The sequence below is a fragment of the Canis lupus genome, chromosome 38 (genome assembly GCF_003254725.2).
Source record: "Canis lupus dingo isolate Sandy chromosome 38, ASM325472v2, whole genome shotgun sequence".
Taxonomy (NCBI): Eukaryota; Metazoa; Chordata; class Mammalia; order Carnivora; family Canidae; genus Canis; species Canis lupus.
The window spans coordinates 9,510,267-9,528,883 of NC_064280.1; the positions used below are offsets into that span (position 1 = coordinate 9,510,267).

Consider the following 18,617-nt stretch of genomic DNA (forward strand, 5'->3'; position numbering starts at 1 on the left):
TATGATTTCACTAACATGTAGAACTTAAGAAACAAAACAAACAAGAAAAAGAAAATAGAGAGAGACAAACCAAGAATCAGACCTTTAACTGTGGAGAACAAACTGCTGGTGACCAAAGGGGAGGTGGATGGGGGGATGAGTGAAGTAAGGGATGGGAATGAAGAAGGGCACCTGTGATGAGCACAGGGTGATGTATGGAAGTGTTGAACCACTACAGTGTACACCTGAAACTAATATTGTACTGTATGTTAACTATGCCAGAAAAAAAATAAAACAAAAAATATTCACTAAATGAAACTGGTTGTTCAGTTCAGGATAAATGGGAAAGGGTTAGGTTAGATGCAATGAAACTTCAGCTGTGCTAATAGTCTGGAAATGAGGGAATAGGATTAAAATAAAATGCAGACTCGGTGAGAATTAAAAGGAACTGCAAATGTGGTGACATTAGCAAACATATGTGGAGGAGAAAGGACTGGGCAGTTGGTGATTGCTTAGATAGGGTGTGTGTGGGTGGGGGTTGGGACAGGAAATGGAGACATCCCTCATAAAATGGTGGTATTATTTTAGCACAAGTGCTCAACAAATTAGCTTTTCAATTTCCACATTTTTAACCACTTAAAAATGAATATTGACTAACAATTGCAAACCTTATTCAAAGGACAGATTTTTTTAAAGAAATGTTTGGATCGAGGTTTAAGGGGAAAAAATAGTCAGGAACTCTCAATACCTTTCACATATCTATGATTTTGAAACTTAGGAAATCAGTTTCATATTCAGGCGGGTTTATTTTCATACAGTTATAAAACAGAGAAACAGTAGTGGAAATGTACTAAATCATCTCTGCAGGTTTTAGCACGGTAATGAATACACTAAACTTTTAAAAGCCATTTTGTATATTAAAAAATAACCTGACAACTCTGAACATTAAGAAAAAGGAATTTATATCATATCATTTCAGAAAAAAATAATCAGTTTTGATGAATAACCTCTGAGGAGAATGGGTCTAAGTCATAGGTGTAATATAAGACATTTGGTTTCAATAAAAAATGATACAATCCGGAAATAAATACAGCACTCTTTTTACTATCATAGAGAAAAATAAAGGGAAGTTCCTCAGTTAATTGGGACTGAGTAATATTGAAGATTTGTATGTAAATATTATAGACAGGGCCTGCAGCAATACTTTGCTACTAAGTTAAAATTAAATTGTACTGGAGGCAATAGAATGTTGAACAAATTGAACAAAACAATACAGTGTTTTTGGTCTCTGTGGTCACCAACTACTAAGCATTAAACATTCTAAGAACCATGTCTCCTTAAGTATTTTCCTTTAAATTTTGCTTAGAATACCTGTATTCTGAAGGGAAATCTAGTGTAGGTTCTATATTATAAGAAAACAATTTCATCAATGATACAAATACATTAAACAGAGAATGATACTATATACAATATAAATACTTCCACCTCCGAAGAGTTTACCATTTAAGCTAATGGCATGTACGTTTTTACTTCCTCTTGGATTTATTTTTATATTTATTCTTAATATGATCATGATTCAAATGAATACCATTAGAGGTTTGTGACCTGAAAATGTGTTATTTCTCCCGTTGCTTTTCAATACAGTAATATTGGGATGAAAAAAAACGGTCAAAAGTAATAGAGGTGTAGGATCAGTCTTTAACTTCTCATCTTCCAGCTGTCCAGCTGTGTGACCTTGGACAACTGCTTGAAATAGCCAAGCTTTCTTTCATTACATTAGTAAAGGGTAATTGTAATATTTTTCATAGGGTTAAGATTAATTTCAGAAAATTTCCATATGTAGTAATTAAGACAGTACTTTTGCATATAAAATGCCTCAATAAATACTTATTTTCTCCATTCTGAAATTACCACATTTTAAAAATAAAAGAGAATGCTTCATATTTATAAATGCAAAAAATCTCCCAGAAAATAAATCCACAAGGACTACCCCTTAAATTAGTAATAATACTCCCTTAGGAGATATATGTATTTATTTTAATAACTGGATTCAAAAGAGTGATTTAGATTTTAAATAATTTATCTTATTAAAATTTTATTTTATATATAAATATTTTGATGTATATAGTATAGAAAATATACTAAATATGGAATATTTATATTATGTTACATATTAAAGTATTAGGCTTAATATTAGGGCTTATTTTAATCCATTTATTCACTTTGTATATCAGATATAATATAAACCTTTCTTTTTTAATGGACATAAGAAAACATGTAATATTCAATTTAAAAATTAAGAAATTGTATTCAACTTTCAACGTAATATTTCTACTTACAACTCCCTCACTAGAATCAGAATTTAGTTTTATTTCCTTTCAAGTAATTTTTTTATTGTTTTATTTTTTTTAGATGTATTTATTTCTTTATTTTGAGAGAGACAGCATGAGTGGGGCAGGGCAGAGAGAGAGGGAAGAGAGAAAGCAAGTCTGTAGCAGACTCCCCGCTGAACTTAGAGCCTTAGGAGGGGCTCCATCCTATGACCCCTGAGACCATGAGGGGAACCAAAATCAAGAGTCCTGCACTCAACTGACTCAGCCACCCAGGTCCCTCAAATGATTTTTTTTTTAAGACTATGAAGTATACCTGATAATTTATTCTTACCCTCAATTGGTATGTATACATTGCTCACTCACTGACGTGAGACACTGATGCTCTAGAAATGACCTTTGTGATAACAGAGTAACAAAAGTGTTGTTGTCTTTATACGTGTGTTTGCATCTTCCATGTTCACCTGGAGTTGTAGTCTCCATCCTTCATCCTGCTGTGTACCCTGAGAAGCTGATGCTTATGGATTGAAACACAACCCCCCCTCCTTTGGTTCAAGTACAGTTGAGCCAACTGAGCAGTCGGGATTTGGAGGTGAGAGAAGAATGTATTTGACAGAGTAAGTCAATATTAAGGTAAATGTTACTCCTGGCATTAGGTTCTTCTGTTGTTTTGTTTTGTTTGGTATTTTTTTTCTCAAGGCTTATTATTGCCTGTGCTGCTTTGGTTATAACCAAGTTTTCAGTTCAGCAGCAGTTTCACTGGAGCACATTCTCTTCTACATGAGATGATGCTGATTTGGGTTTATGGTACGTACACTCTCTCATTCTTAGTGATGGAAAAAATTAGCATAGTCAAGATGGAGATTTTCTCAGCGTGAGATACCACTTTGCATATTTCTGTTCCATTTTTATACAAGAAAGTTCTGCAGAGTTGTTTTAATTTTTATAAACAGAGGAAAGGCTGAGGCACCTTATTATCATTCAGCTTCTGAACTGTTATGTGTTACTTTAAAACAGCTCATCTCCACAATCTCATGTCCCTTTTAGCCACCTCTGCCCTGTACTGTAAAATGTGACATAAATGTAGAGACCATGTTCTCATAGCTCTGCTAATGATTAAATATCATAATATATGTGAGCCATTTGGAACAGTTTCAGACATATAATATATGCTATATAAAATGTTTGCTATAGTTATTAATAGAGCATACTTGAAAATATCCAAATGATGTATATTTTACAATCTATTCTCTAAACTTAATTCAGTTAATACTAAAAATTGCAACCCCTATATTTGATAATTAAAAACACTATAATTAATGAGTAAAAGAAGAAACTATAACAGGAATAAAAAGCCTACTTAGAACTGATAGATAAAAGAACCATTACATATTTAAAAAGTTGTGATATGGTAACTGTGTTAAATAAAGGGAAATTGGTAACAGTAAATTCTCATATTAGGAAAATTATGAGAGAAACTAAACTCCAGAATGTCAAACTTAAATATTTGCAAAATGAATCATAACACATGTAGGTACTTATTAACTATGGGTTCTATATTTATCAGACTGCTACTTAAAAAGTAAGTAATTTTATACTAATATATGTTGCACATCAGTACAAGCAGAATTTTATCTAACTGGTAAAATCGTATGATTCTCTTTTTTGCACTAATTGTGGAGCTCCTGCTGTGGTGATCAAATTTTTATTTTACTAGTCACTTTTTCACCTTCTCCAATATATATATTTCTTATATTGTCAGTATTGCCAGTAAAAGCCTTTCTTTTCTGTTTTAGGTTATTATGTAGCTGTATTTTATGCTCTGTTTAAAACAGCATGACTAATAAAAATCAGCAATTTATTGACACAACAAATGACTACTGTATACACTGTAGACAGAGTTAATAAAATGTTTTATTGATAGAATTTATTTATCCCGTCTGAGTAAGGTGTAAGGGTAAAAGTCTTTCCTTGAAGCCAATGTTGCAAAATTTACATCACTTGGGAGAAATCAAACACATTCAAATTAACTTTCAAACTGTCATCATGGCTTTTATTTCATGGCTTTATGTCCTAGAAATAATTAAAATAAATTTATTATAAGAGAAGAAAGAGTTTAGGTTTAAGGGGGAGTATGCGTGGCTAGGAGAGTTTAGAAACAAAGCTTTGCTTTGACTTTACATTTCTTGTGAATTTTTATTCATTCATTCCCAAAATTATCTATTGAGACAGAATAAATGGCATTGACCCTGTCAACCTGAGGCTTGTGAAGAGATTCCAGAAAAGAGACACATACTGAAGACACTACAATTGGTTGTAATATGGTAATTATGACACATATGTACATGTACACACATACGTATGTGACACAGTGAAGTTGGTAGGTTAACACATTTTAGCTCTGCCTCTAAAAATCATCACCGGCATTTAATAGACTCATTCAAAGTTGAAAAATAGTTCAACAAATAAACCTGGAGAGTATTTTATTTTTATATGAGATAGGCTTTTGAATTTTATTTTGGTGGTAATTTCAAACATCATACTCCCGAACAATTATATTTATGTTTTATTATAAGAGAGTAAGGCCATAAAGAAATATTTTTAACTTTTTTTTCTACTGAAGTACCTCAAAAGGGAAAGGAGTATAATTACGTAAGTCTTCCTTTTCTTCAATCAGTCTGGGATCACAACCATGAGGTCTGCTGTTGTTGTTTTAGAATTGAATGTACTTTCTCTTTATCCATGTCATGTTTATGTTATTTTCAAGTAGCTTTGTTTGGGAATAAGATAATATAATTTGATTTTTCTCACTTCTTGCCATATTATTTGAGTAATTTTTATTCCTGATGATTTCCATAGTCTTTGAGTAAGTATCTGAGTGCAGAATGACCCAATATGTTTGTCCTTCAATTCAGGATTCTAACATTGTGGGAATTAGACACATCGAGTGAATTAGACTGAATTTTACCCATGGCTAATCCTTCCTGTTCAATATGGTCTACTTATTAGTTTTCTCTGAGGATATATCAGTGTTTTCTGACTCTCACTCTTATATCTTTTCAGACTAAATCTTTATTGTAATTTTGGACTAGTATTTAGCTTTATCTATCTGCTTTGTTTCCCTTCCACTTTGTTATCTAGCCTATAGTTAAATCAATCTCTCTCTCTCTCTCTCTCTCTCTTTAATGCTATCTTCAGAATTTACAGTAACCGCTATGATATTTTACCTTATTAAAGCCTTCCTATTTGGGATACTATAAATATTATTCATTTCAAATAGTGTGTCAGCTCTATTGATAGTATTTATCCCAAAATTTAATTCTTTCTTTGTACAGGTTTATCAAAATTAATGGAAGAAACTTCTGTTGAGTTTGCTAAATAGCTATTTGGTTCTACTGTATGCCACTAAGAGCTTTTTTCTCCAGGATGGCATTAAAATAATAATCAATAGTCTTTGCTTCAATTATACATGTAGGTCTGTATACACCAAATTTAATAATGCTTCAGTCCACTTTTTCACTTTGTTAAAAATAATATTATGATAAGTTTACGTATCTCATTTTCCTAAAGTGATAATCTGAGAGTAAATTTATCAAGAAAGAACATTTTACATTGCATGTCTTATTCTTGGCAAAGCCATCTGAACCTCTGGGAATCAATTTCCTTTCTAAGTGCTCCCTTATCATTTGTCACGTGTAAGTGAAACATTAGTTTCTGTTTAAATGTAGCAAGCTTTATATTGTATTATAACTTTAGAAAATCTAACTTTTAAAATATTTTGAACTATTCTATTTCAAATTTGCAAAAGTGTAGTGACAATCTCAAATTTTGACATGTTGTTGAATCTAGCTAGTTAAAATGAAATTGACAATCACTTCCAAGTCATTTATTATAGCTGTTCCCATAGGAGAGTAGGCATAGAGTAGTGCCAAATGTCAACACCTTTCATTTATTTTCAGAACAATAAACACAATTTTGATAAAAGTCATAAATATAGCAGACTGTAAAGAAATCTAAGAGAACAACAAAAGTTTTTGGAGCATGATTAGTTTCAAGCATAAATTAACTTCCTTGTTCCTTTTTTTTTTCTTTTCTTCCCCTCACCCCCACCCAAGAATTTACATACTAGGAGCTGCTCCAATGGGCTTTCTGAACTCCCAGTGTTCTCTAGATATTTGTGGTGGCAGCTTTACCATTCATTGACATTTAATGCTACACTATTTAATTTTGGAAGAAGACTTACTTTAGAGAAGAAAAAACAGGAAATTACTTTTCGAAGAATATTAGCCTTAATTAACTTGAGTAGATTAAATCTTCTCTAGACCTTTTTTTTTTTTAATCTCAATATTCTGTGCACTCAACTGTTGCTTCCTATTTTCTCCCCTCTACTATTCTTTCTTTCTGTTCTTTTTCAGTATGTGGGTTGAGTGAACTATCCTTTCTTCTAGGTGAGGTGGTGTGATTGGACATAAAGGTCAAAGAAAAATATTTTTATTCCTCCAACAAGAAGTTATGAAAGTTAGTGAAACTTTGATTAGACATTTACTAATTTTGTCTTTTCTAATCATGACAAACAGCAACCTAAAATTGTTCTTATTGTAGTAACCTATATGCCCTTTTGAATATAATGTCATGGACAAAGTAGCAGTAGTCATTATGAACATTTCCTTGCTCATTCTCAAAGGCACACGTGGTACATCAGCCCTAACATATATTTGTATATATTTGTACATGTATTTTATTATCCCGCTCTGACTTGCATTATTATATTTTGAATTTGGAAAGAGTTAAGGATAACATAAGCAGGATATTTCAATCACTCAACAAAAATTAAACATATTCAAGGAAACATAAATAATAGCTGTAATGGACACATGGATATTCTATCAGTTGTAAGAAACAGAATAGGGATAACTTGTAATTTCAGAGGAGAAGCATTTGGGGATGATGATGAGCATAAATTAATTTCGTAATTGTAGAAACCTAAAACAGTAGAAATGAAATTCATTGCTGTTGAGAAAAAGAAATTACTGTATTCTGGTGTTGATTAAGACATCCAATATTTGATTTATGTTATGTATAAAGTCTCTTTTAAGGCAGATTTGCACTGTGTCAATTTAGAAAATCACTTTTGTAGAATTCTCTTCATCATATAGTCTCAGGTTATCATAGGGAATAGGTCACAAGGGACATGTTGTGTAAGAATTTCAGGGCAAAGAGAAACAGCATCCCCCTTCTATTTGTACTGGAAGGTGTGTACAGGGCATGAGGGGCTGGTGCAGGTGACACGTGATGTCATTATTTATCTACTGGCTCACATGGTAGTCATGATGGGCCCACACAACTCCATCTCCTGAATCCCCTGCTTCAATTTCTTGAATCTGATCCAGCTTCATGAGGAGGGCTCCGTGTTGTGCTGGAGGATACTTGCATTGGAAGTAGGAGGCTTGGCAGCAATGAGGGACTCAAATTTAATCCCCTCCTGTGGGTTCCATTCTTTTTTGATCTCCACATTTCTCTCATGTTCCTTATAAGTTGCACACCCTGCACTGAAACAATAACCTCACAAAAACTGTGTATTTGGTCCTGTAATTGTGCTGGAAAGAATCCATGTCCTGAGTCTTGCATATTCATATATACCTGTACACAAGGATTTCAGTTGACTGTGTGTCTCCAGGATTACAATCCCTAAGATTCCAAATAAACACTTTTGGTTGCTTTATAGCCTCGTTGTCTTCTCGGTCAACACTTGCCACTTCAGAGTTCAATGTTAGAAATTTTGACTTTCTAGCTTTTTTTTTTTTTTCTGATTATCTAATTTCTTAACATTTGACAATTTAACTCACAGTATTTTGTTCTGTTGACCTCTGTTACTCCCAGTTACACAGCTTCCCTCATTTCTTACAATGCTGCCTCAGTTATGGTGTATCATTGCTTCATCTGGCAGAGGTCTTAGGTTTTCCAGTTAATGAAGGGTCCTATCCAGTTTCAGTTTATGTTGCATATCAAAGAAGAATCTATATGGTCTGTGCTATTTTTACATAATCTTCTTTCAGACTTATTTTGATAAATCAATGACTTCTTTGTTTTTACTGATTCCCCTCTATATTGCTACAGTAATTCCAGTGTTTTCAGCTTTGTTGGTCTAGTTTCACCTTAAAAATGGTTGTGTTGGGGGGTTGGTTTTTTGTATTTACTTTTGTTTTTTGATAACACCTATATCCGTGCTCATACACTGTTTCGGAATTTCATCACCTTGACTTTTTCATATCTTTTTCTATGACCTCTTGTTAATTAATCTATTCATGTATATGTTAAAGCTTCAAACAAGGGTAAAAACTACACTAAAATATTGCAAGTGCCACTACCACTGGCTATTGATGTCATTGGCTGTAGATAATGCAGGAAGGCACAGCACAGTGTTTACAACAAAACAGCCTGATGAGTTGTTCTGTTTAATTCAAATGCTTAAACATAAGTTTTACTACTCCATCCGATGCATGTTTGTCCCTGCAAACAGCAAGTAATTAACATCACGTTAGATCAATTTGTTTCAGACATCAAGGCAATAATATATGCATCCAATTCTAGTTAGGATATCAGACAAGCTCAGAAAACCTTTTGCATGCAACCAAAGGAACTCCTATCAGATTGTTTCATCCTTCCAATCACTTGTGAAGAGCTAAGTACCTATAAGTAGAGAGAAACTTTCTTACAAACAAATGGGACAATCAAAAGAGCTGCTTGATGTGGCTATTTTAAAAAGGAGTCATTTGAAAGATTGTATCCATGCCTCTCACTGGAGGAAATTTCAGCATGAAAATTTGGTAATGGTACCAGGACTACTATAAATATTGTTTTCAGCTAATTTTTATTGAGTTATTAACATGAAATAGGCAGAATGCTTTATATTACATGTGTTAGCTCTTTTAATATAGGTAAAACTGAATGAACTCTAAGAGTACAACAAATTAAATGCAGTAAAATTCTATTTGAATGAATCAGTAAAATGATAACTACAGGCCAGGTATAAAAGAATCCAAGTTTTCTAAGTATATTTATCAAATTTTGTAATTTATTTTCAAACTTTTCTTGGATAGTTTTTTTTTGGGGGGAGGGGGAGTCATTTTTATTTATTTTTTAAACAATGGATAGCTTAGGGAAAAGGTTGATTTAAGTATCTACAATGGTAACTTCCACCTCCACTTCTGGCCCAATACTAATGGAAGTACTTTGCTTAACCACCTCAGAAGGGCTGTGCAAGTCAATGAGTCCTGTGGATCCTCATCTGAAAACATCCCAAGTCTTGGAATCTTCACTACAAAGAGCTTTCCTTATAGTCATTCTCAGGGGCTTGGTAGGCACCTGAGGTGGTCCTTCCACTTTGAGGTTCTTTTCCTTTGTGCCTCTGATCAAATTGGCAAGTACTTTCTCCAAAGGTTTTAGGTTGAACCCAGTTAGAGTAACTCTAATTTGGTGAATCACCACCTCTGGTTCTATAGGTGTTTCTCCAGCGCCTCTGAAAGCCATGGATGGCCAAGGGTGGCTGCCTGCTTTACTTGTACCTTGGGGAGAGCTAACAACAAGGAGTGAAGATCAGTAGCAGCATCCAGAGCTCTGCTATGGGTGACCTAAAGTCCTCCTTAAAGAGCTTTTGGTCATTTTCACATTAATTTTTTTTCTTTCAGAAAATGAATACCGTCTTGATATAGAACCCTAGTTTTTATAGAAGGTGGGAAAAAAAGATTTCTTTAAATTAAATTATGTGGGGACGCCTAGATGGGCTCAGTCGGTTAATCTTGGACTCTTGGTTTTGGCTCAGATCATGATCTCAGGGAGCCCTGGTCTTTTTGCTCAGGGTGGAGTCTACTGGATATTCTCTCTTTCTCTCCCCCTCTGCTCCTCCCTCTGCTCTCCTCTTCCCTGTCTCTAAAATCTTTTTTTTTCCAAAAAAAATGAATTAATTAATGAATTTTACCATGCACCTTTACTTTCACCTTGTATTTTTAAAAGCATCTTAGCTACATATTCTTACGGCATTCATATTATAATGTATGTAACTCAGTGGGGGAGGTATTATTATCCCTCTGTGATATCCAAGATGAATGAGAGACAAAAATTTTTGATTGGACCAAAGTCATATAGTAACTTTGTGAATTATTCTCTAGCCACCACTTGGGACTCAGCATTTAGAAAGTCATTTAGAGTACTAAACTTGTTTTCCATTTTCCTTATATCCCATGGAAAATTCTGACTTGAATTCTAAACTGAAGGGGAAAGAATTATTTTTGTACTATGTGATCTATCAACTTAATAAACAACTAACAAATATGATGTGCAGAATACGGAGATCTCTTCATTAAAGAACTTCAAAAATACTTTTTTTCATATTTTGGATATAAATCAGTACTCTGGAAACTGCTATTTTTAGAAATATGTCCTAAAATTTTTTCACATTACTTTTTCATGTGAAATTTTGGCAAGTAGTATGCTTTATCTTTCAAAGGTATTTGTAAAAGATTATAAAAGAAAAAAAATCTCCTCTATAATTGTGTTCTTTGTGGTCATACACACATGGGTGAGTTTGATTTAAAAATATATTTGATAACAATTTTTATATTTTATATTTTATTTATTATCTATACCTAGGTTACAGCCCATCACTTACTAATCTATTTTTTCCATGTAAGAAGATTCTTAAATAATAAAATCAATAGTAGTAAAATTAATGTCACTCGTCACTGTTCATGAATTTTATAACACTTTGTTGTGTGAAAAAAAATGCATATAGATAGGTATGTGATAGCATACCTGGGAAATGAGTTAGGAAATAAATATATTCATTTATAGAAACAATGGCAATTGCTGTCCACAGTATGTGAATTGATCAAAGTTTAGTTTTGATTAGGTTCATTTTGTTTTATTTTTGCTTTATATATGCTAGCCACATTGTAGTTCACAGTGACAAAATGTTAGCTTTTTGGAATTTCAATCAGAACTTATACAAACACCCTAGCAATTGATTCAGGTCTTCACAGAAATAACTAAACTTTAATTTGTATTTTATTTTATTTTACTTTTTTGTTGTTGTTGTTTTGATATTATTTATTTATTCATGAGAGACAGAGAGAGAGAGAGGCAGAGAGACAGGCAGAGGGAGAAGCAGGCTCCACGCAGGGAGCCCGATGTGGGACTCGATCCGGGTCTCTAGGATCACGCCCTGGGCCAAAGGCAGGCGCTAAACCACTGAGCCACCCAGCGATCCCCTAATTTGTATTTTAATGGTTAGGAAAAATGTATAAAAAATAATCTTTGCTATGTCTGTTCATTTAACTGCAATTTAACTTTACTTAGATTTAAGTTTATTAAAGTTCTTTAGTGTAAGGACAATATCTTACTCTGGATGGTAGATCCAAAGTGCCTATAAACAGTATTTATTTGAAACATGTTGACGATTAATAAAGGCAAGGTATTAATTTGCTAATAGCTCATTCTCCTGGGGGCAGTATTTTCCAATCAAAGAATCTTATTTATACCGATAGACATTTACATGTAGGCTAGGTTGTTTTATGTTAATTAATTACATTAATTAATATTCCAAGTATCTTTGGAATTTTCCCATATGAGATCTCTGAAATAATTAACTACCATATCTTTTGATCTAAAATTCCTTTTTTATTATAATTTATTATTTTTTTACCTTTCTTTGTTTAGTTGATTGAAAATAAAACAAATGCATTCAAATTTATATTCATTCTTCATTTAAATTGAGAGTGTACTTTAATTTCCCATAATACCAAACCATTGTTTAATACAAAATTCAAAGAATCAAAGCAAGCCTAATATTATCATTATATGCATCTTCCTCCAGCTTAAAATTATTTTTATCTTATTTTTGAAATAGATCTCTTGTTAAATATTAGCTCCCAACTCAAAACAAGGTAAATAAAGCAATTAAAAAATACACTAAAGAAAAAATATTCCTTATTATATTAAATATATTTATAAACAAGATCAACCATATAAGGTGAAAATAATCATTTAGGTAAATATTTGGTGATATACGTGTTTCTATGTGTAAGAATCTTGTCCAAGAAGGAGAGGATATGCCGATATCTAAGATCCATTTATTTTTTATTGGTAAAATGGAAAAACAAACAAACAAAAAAAGATTTATCAATTAACATTGCCTAATAGACTGAAAAACAAAAATATATTGATATTAATTATATATAGTTTATCAACTTTTTAAATACTATTTTATTTGTACTTATTCACTAAAATCAAAATATGTTGGCAAAAACCTCCTAAATTTTAAGCTTATTTATAGAAAACTCTGATCTGAATTCCGTATTCCCACAATCATGAACTGATGTTAGTATTCCCTCCCCCCCACCACAGGTGAAAATTTTGCATTATGAGATACAAAATATGAACCAAAAAAAAATAAAGATTTATGTGGTTTGGCTAAATCAATGAGTCAAAAAATGCAGACTGCATAGAAAAATAATTAGAAAAGTAATGTCCCATTCATAGAAGTACTCTTTAAAAAAAATCAATAACTTTTGAGAGATGAGCAGATTCCACCTATAGTATGTTTTTAAATCTTGGTAACTATATATGAAGAAGACTAGTGAGAAACAAGAGTGGATTAAGCATTCTGTGAGCTACTGGGGACTTGAGCCCTGACTCTGACAATATGAGGAAAATGGAAAAGACAAGATGTGGAGTGACATGATTAACTTCATGTATTTGAATGTCTGTCATGCTGAAAATTGATTAGAGCATTTATTTTGATCTCAAGGTAGGTCTGAGAACAAGGGTGACAGTCACTCTAGTGCTTGAAATGCAAGCAAAGGCCATTGACCTTCATTCAGTGTTCTTCAGGAAATGTGAGAAATCAACATGGCATAGAGAGAAGTACAGGCACACCTCAGAGAAATTGCAGGTTTGGTCCCAAACCAGTGAAATAATACCAGTCAAATAAATTTTTTGGTTTCACATTGCATATAAAAGTTATGTTTACATGATGCTATTGTGTATTAAGTGTGCAATAGCGTTGCATCTAAAATAACAATGCACATACCTTAAGTAAAAAATATTTAAATTTTTAAAAATTATTTTATTTATTTGAGAGAGAGAGTGAATGTGCATGAAAGAGAAAGAGAGTGCACACACAGGAATGGGGGGAGTGCCAGGGGGAGAAGCAGACTCCCCACTGAGCAAGGAGCTTGGAACCTACTTATCTACTGGATCTTAGAACTTGGGATCATGACCTGAGCCAAAGGTGGGTGCTTGACTGACTGAGCCACCCAGCAGTCCTAAAAAATATTTTATTAGTAAAAAGTGCTAACCATTACATCAGCTTTCAACAAGTCATAATCATTAATCACAGATCATCATAATAGACAAAATTATAATGAAAAGGTTTGAAATACTGTGAGAATTATCAAAATTACCAGAGACAGTAGGTGACCAGATGGGGTTGGAAAGTGGTACCAATGGGCTTACTGGATGTAGGGTTGCCACAAATGTTCAATTTGTAAAAACCCAATTATCTGCAAAACACAATAAAGCAAAGCACAATAAAATGAAGTATGCCTGTATGCTAAATTTTGTGTCAGATAATTTAGATCATAGACATAAAAAAATGTGGATTTGAGAAAGTTATTTATGTGAGGATCAGTTACCTTGTATAACAATAAATGGCTTATTCATAGGTTATTAGGATTAAATAATGTAAGTGAAATGGCTGGTACATAGTTTTTTAGTCATGTTCTTGTATTTACACAATTCAATGTTTTAATAGGTGTATAATATTAATGAAAAGTAAGCTTTAATATTTTAGGAAAATAATTTTATTACACTCAAAAAATTATTACCTGAACTACCTTCTTATATTCCCCAAATAGCATTGCAATATGAATTTAGAAGGTTGACATGTAAAGAATTGCAAGCCTCTCTAGTTGAATAAATTTTCTATGAATTTACTCATTCATGCAAGAAAATATATCACACCAATCGAATTGCAGATACAATAATGAAAAAGCAAAACTGTGCTGTGAGTTTTGAACACCTCTTTAATTTGACAGCAGTTACCTGACTAGAGATGAAAGAGACAGGATTATTTACAACCTCAGAAATCGCTGTTGGGTTGAAATTGCCATTGAAGAAACTTACCCTTTGGCAATTCCCCTTGGCAATCGTGCCACCATGTCACTGTAAATAACCCTGCTGGGATCAGTTGCCATGCCCCCAAGGGACACTGTTGCCTATAATATCACAAAAAAGTAATGAGAGGAAAAGATTTTCTGCTAGAACATGAGTCATTTCTAAGCATTAAACTAACAAAGCTTGAACTAAGTCAGATGAGAAGTACTCTGTGGGAAATTACAGAGAAGCTGCACATCAGCAAAACGTCTTGGCAGGAAATAGTTGGACACGTAGAAGTACAATCACTGTCTTATTTATTTGCCACTCTTGGGAACACTAATATGAAAGTGACTAATATGATATAATAGTTCCCAGAACCAATTAATTAATCATAGCATGCCATTAATAGATATACTCCTTGGGGGGAATATTTCAAGCTCAGGGAAATTAAACTAGTTTATTATGATAAAGTTTTCCCAGTCAAAAGTACTTCAACTTTACATTCTCACACTGTTAACAAGGTAGGGATTTCCTAAATGAAGGAATTATTTTCATATGGACTGTAGGTGATTTCTGGAGAAAATAAACTTAAGCCCTCATGAGGAGAAAATTAGAGATAAGTTCTCTTTGGTCCTTTTCTTGTGTTTTGCACTAATTGAAAATATTAAATACATTGCTCCAATTTTTGGGACACTAAATTTTGATCAGTTCAACTTTCCTTTAAAACACAGCCCAATACCTGCCTTTCATTTCAAATAAATGGAACAGAGGCTCTGTCTCTTAGTTGAAAAGTTTGAGGTTTGGTTAGTTAGTTTATAGCTTCCTTATTACAAAAATTTTAGTCATCTTCTTTTCTTCTCTCTCTCCTTATTTTTTAAAGATTTATTTATTTATTTACTTATTCATGAGAAACACAGAGAGAAAGGGGCAGAGACACAGGCCGAGGGAGAAGCAGGCTCCACGCAGGGAGACCGATGTGGGACTCAATCCAGGGACCCCAGGATCACACCCTGGCCTGAAGGCAGACACCAAACTGCTGAGCCACCCAGGGCTCCCTCTTTTTTTCTTCTCTATGTTAAACGGGTTCCTTAAAATCAGGCAAAGTTAATGTCTTTCAAGAGTTTGACTTTGTTCATATTATTGCAAATCTCAATTGTTTCACTGATAGTAATATTAAGTATCTATGATACAACCATTTTTCACTATCCCTAGTACAATACATCACCTACTTAAATAGTGTCCAATACTCTCAACTTCAGTCATGAAAACAATACTGAAGTAAAAGTTTTCTTAGTTTGTAGTTTGCATATATACTTTTCCGTTTAAAAGGAGAAATTATTTTTTAATGTTTATCTTTCTGTAGGACTCAGTCTACAGTTTATCGTGGGTCACTCTAATCTTCAGCTATACCATATTGTATGTAATTGCTTTTTCTATGACATTTTTCCTTCTTATTTACCTTTGGATATTAAGCCTCTGACCTAATCATCTAAGTCAGTGATTATTCTCCAAACTCTGTTTATACCCTCAATGTTCTGTATGGTCATTGCATGCAGTCTTTAAATACATAACAGGAAATATTATTTCTCTTAGATTTTCTTTCCTGATCACTTATAAACTATTTTTCTTCCACTCTACCTGTCACATTAATGGGCAGGAGAGTTCCTGTGATAAGTAGCTGCATATGTCCCCCAGTACATGAGGCAAAAATGTTATGAACACAGGTGGCATGATAATGCTAAACCATCACCAGGGAAAAATTCTCAGCATGAAGAAAAGAGAGACTTCAGAGTATGGGAATGAAAGTTGGTTTGGGTTGCGTATTATGAATTCCTCATCAGAAACTGGAGGTGATCAAGAACTGAATCTTTTCTATCCTACTCTATCTGCCTTTAGATGATGGGCAGTGTAGGGAAGAAAAATAATTTTCCCTCTATCTTTATAAGTTTTTGGCTGAGACTCCCCTTGTAAGAGAAAACATAGTAGCAGAGAAAAATAAACACGTTTAATGACATATTTATAACAGGAAAAAGAAATTGATATATTGGACTACATGCTGCTTCTATTTCCCTTGTTGCTACAACCTATAGGTTAGAAACTTCTGCTTAGCCCTCCCTGTAGGCATGCTAATCATCAAAGATATTCTGTATACAACTAAGATTTGCAAAAAAACACTCTTTACCCAAAACCTACCTCATCAGAGGAGACAGGGAAGTGGCCAGAGAAGTCATTATCCCAATTCCTCCAAGATTGAGGAATGATCATAACTCAGAGGGGATTAAAACCATGCCCCCCGGAGTTAATGAGTTTAAAACGAGCAGAAACTTTAAAACTTGTGTTTCAGAGAACTGTTTCTCCCTAATCAGCTCTTGTATCTTTTCAGACCCCACTAACAAATCCACTAGCTGTCTCTGCAGAAGCCTGGACTCAAAGTTAATTGATATGGTTGCCGCTTAGAAACTAGTAAGATCTTGCATTGCTTATCTAAGATAGTGAGCCCAAGACCCCATGCAGTTTATACCAGCTCTCAGATTATGTCCATCACCTCTCCTTCTTGTCCTAGAATGATCCTGAGGTCAGGGCCTAAATTTTGCCTCCTTCTGGTATTGTTTACACCCCAAAGTGAACATGGGATGCATGTTATATACATTTGCTCAATGCATGTGCTCCATCTTTCCTCACGCACAGTCATAAGTTTCCCTACCCGTTTCATCAAGAGATATGTAATCTCAATCAACCCCTATGATTATAAAAAAGTTGTTCTCTCCCCTTTTGGGGAAGCAGATTTGAAGCTTAGCCTTTCATCTTCTTATTTGGCTACCTCTCAAATAAACCCTTTCCTTGCTGCATACTTGATGTCTTGGTGAGTGGCTTTGCTGCACATCAGGCAGACAGATTTAGACTCAATTACCTATTTATCTCCTGTATATGTAGGGAGTACCCAGAAAATTGGAGTTACTCCACATAATGGCCCAAGCCATCACCTTAAATATCATCTCCTGATGAAGACAAAAGACTGGGCTGGGAGAGCCAGGTTTTCAGGCAAGGCTCCTTAAATAAAAGTAAGGTTGTTAAGCAGATTTAAGTCTTTGCCTTTTCCATTGATAAGAGTTTCTACAGATTTTGTCATCTTCCTATTCCTGGTATAGAGAGGAAGTCAGCCTTATAAATGGAGATTTTTCTTATGAATGTAAAGATCGCTTACAAAAAGATAACTTCTGCCAGTTTTCAGAGCTTCTCTTGTGTCCATAGTTTCTTAAAAATAATCAACTGCAGATAATTCTAATGCCAAAGTGGCATCTTTTGTGGTGGCAAATTCTGCTTCTTTTGCAAGACTACATAATATACTGTCCAAACAGAACACTTTTTTGGTTGAAAGTACTGTTTAAAATTATGTCAGCATTAAAACCCTAAATCCATACTCTTATACAGTCCTTGGTTAATACAGTCTCCACCACAATACTCCCAATAAGCCTCAATCAAAATAGTAGCTCATTTTCCAAAATTTCAGAGCTTATTCTTGGATAGCTCCTTTCATTAGGCACTTGCTAACCATCCCTAATAAAATGTGATCCTATAAACAGATCAAAAATTGAGATCTTTTCCAAATAGCCTAATTTTTAAATTGGACTTTGGCCAAAAATAGTAATAAAGTGTTGACCTTACTGTCAAATGTTTAAGCTTGGAACTAAAAAAATAGCAATAAAACATTAGGACTAGGGACACCTGGGTGACTCAGTCAGTTGGGCTTCGGATTCTCAGCTTTGGATCAGGTCATGATTTCAGGGTTCTGCCCTGTGTCGGGCTATGCTGTCAGCACAGAGTCTGCTAGAGATTCTCTCCTTCTCCCTCTATCTCTCCCCACTCACATGCTCTCTCTCTCTCTCTCAAATAAATAAATAAATAAATAAATAAATAAAATCTTAAAAAAAAAACACTTTGGGCCTAAAACAAATCCTATACATAAATAGAACTTAATACAATATTAAAAGTAAACTGAATCATAATACTGGTATGCTAATGTAATATGGGATTTTTTAATAAATGATTAAAAAGCCAATAATTATCATTATCCTATTAAAAGAAACAATAGGCCCAATATGGAGTCACTTTTGTCAAGCTCCATCAAGACTTGAAGCCTAACCTAATGGCAGT

General features: G+C 33.7%; 1 pseudogene; it reads right to left on the reverse strand.

Moving 5' to 3' along the window:
- Positions 1-9,482: 9,482 nt before the first annotated feature.
- LOC112642852 (40S ribosomal protein S20-like) lies at positions 9,483-9,839 on the reverse strand (annotated as a pseudogene).
- Positions 9,840-18,617: the final 8,778 nt, after the last annotated feature.